Below are 2401 nucleotides of genomic sequence, written 5' to 3' on the forward strand. Positions count from 1 at the left end.
TTAAAAACTGTTTTTATTTCAAACTATTAGAATATCACTATAGAATAAATTTTAACTTTTTAAAATTAACTTTTTTCTTTAATAACTTTTTTCATCAACATAATTTTATGTAAAATATTTAATGATTGGACATTTTTATAACCAATTGTATTTAGTTATTAAATATTGAAACAAATATAATATATATAAAACAATGGTTTTTTAGTTTTTTTTTTAGAATTTTCTTCTTAGGATCTTGCAAACTTATCTCAGTCTTTTTTTTATTTTTCAAATAAACTTCAAAAAGATTCAATGAATTTCAAACTTTCATTAATGAAATATTTACTCGATTTCATTATGTCTTTTAAAGTTAAGAAAATATTCTTTATGATAAAAAATCTTTAATGTGAAATATTATAAAAAAATAAAATAAAAGGTATTATAGAAAAATTAATAAAATTATTTGATATATTAGAGTGTAATTTTTATGAAAACAAATGTTAAATATTTTTTTGAAATTCTCTTTCATAATTGAAATAAAATATTAAAAAATATTATTAATTTAAATTATAAATTATAGTATATATATTTATATATTTGAAAAAAAATTACAAAGTTATAATTGATGTAAAGTTATAATTGTTGTATTGATATTGATTAATACTAGATTAATGCTTTTATTTAGAGAATTGAAAATCAAACTAATATTAATTCATATTATAAAAGAAGAAGAAAATTTTCCTCTAATGGTAAGAATTATATGATATCATAGATTTTTTTTTAGGTCTTTTTTTTAGATCTTTTATTTATTCAATATTTTAATTATTAATATTATAATTAATTATTATAATATATTGAGAACTATTTGTATTGTAATTATAATATATTTTTCAAGGAAACCTAACATATTATTCAATCTAATATGAAACCAAAAAGAAAATACATCATACATATATGCAACTGATGATATTTAAAAATCATGTTCAAAAAAAGATTATCATTAATATAATTATATTATATTATATATTACATATACCGATATGATAACATGATCAAGTTTATTTTCTCGAAACTCGTTAAACAATCGTAACATTCATGTAACTTTCCAACTATCAGAGTTACCGCTGCTTCATTTGGCTAATGAGTTGTCTAAATGATTCATCCATTCTCGCATACGTGAAAACAGATTATTTATAGAATCCATTGATCTATCGACAATGAATTTTGTTAAATCTCGATTTTCCACCAAAGTTAATCTCGAACAGAGCGTGTTCAGCCTCGGCAAATTAGCGAAAACTCGATCGTGACTAGGGCAAAATTGCGATAATCAATCCTTGCATCGATCGCGGAATATTCGTTTTCCCTCGGTTTTACGTAATCGCTTCAGCGATCGGAGATTGCTCGAAATTGTAAATGGCGGGGGTCGTGACGAAGCGAACCGCGCCTCGATTATTCAACGGGAGAAACGGGTTATCCCTTTTTAGAACTTTCTATCATACCGTACATCTTCGTACCGTAAGATGATCGTAGAAAATTTATCTTGGAGATGGATTGAAATTGAAAATTTATCTATTGGGTTAAAGTTCTATTGGGAATTAAAATTTTGTTCGTTCAAGATTAATCAAATTTAAAAAGTCATTCATGATTGAAAGACTATTATAATACTATATATGTCTACTAAAATTATTATTTTGTGATAATCTTTATATCTATGAAATACATAAAAATTTTTCCAATATTAATTTTATGATAATTGAAGGGTTATTACAATTTTACATTATTGTTTTGGACATAAGATTTTAATATTAGAGGGATTATATTAAATTTTTTTTTTTTTAACTTAGATAGTATATTTACTGCAATATAGTGAATCTATAATATTCAAATATATAAAAGGACTTTGGCTCTATTTCCGGATTATTCATGGAGATAGAAAGCGCAGTTAAATATGCATTATAAGAATCTGATATATTTTTCAATAGAATTATTAGAATTAAGCAATCTCTACTAAATATTTAGGATATAATGATTTGAAAATCATACATATTAATTAAAATAGAAAAAAATATAAGTTTTGAGTGTCAGACATTCAGAATTTCTATCGAAAGTTGGCAAATTTGCAAATAAAGATCTGTAAGAGTGACTATCTCACACAAGTATACAACAATCCCACGCTCGTTAGCTGTACTGTACGCTTTGAAGGCGAAAGGAACGTCTACCCCAAACGGCGCACACAGGTTCCTTGCATCCACCGATACCGATGTCTCAGGTCACGGATTCAGGGTGCGCAGGGGGATAATACAGGCGTGTAGCCTCGAGAACGTCTGCGCGTGCTGCATTGCGGCTAGCCCACTCCCTCGCTCCATGCTGCTATGGGTGGCAGGCTGTCGAGCGGATAAGGAAAGAGGCGGCTGAACAGTGG

At 26.8% G+C, this 2401-nt stretch overlaps 1 protein-coding gene across 1 annotated transcript in view; it reads left to right on the top strand.

Moving 5' to 3' along the window:
* The window catches only part of LOC102674019 (fructose-bisphosphate aldolase-like), a 20730-nt gene that overhangs the window by 8174 nt on the left and 10155 nt on the right, over positions 1-2401 (top strand). The gene's annotated exons all lie outside the window — the stretch shown is intronic.

The sequence above is a fragment of the Apis dorsata genome, unplaced genomic scaffold, assembly GCF_000469605.1.
Source record: "Apis dorsata unplaced genomic scaffold, Apis dorsata 1.3 scaffold_74, whole genome shotgun sequence".
Taxonomy (NCBI): Eukaryota; Metazoa; Arthropoda; class Insecta; order Hymenoptera; family Apidae; genus Apis; species Apis dorsata.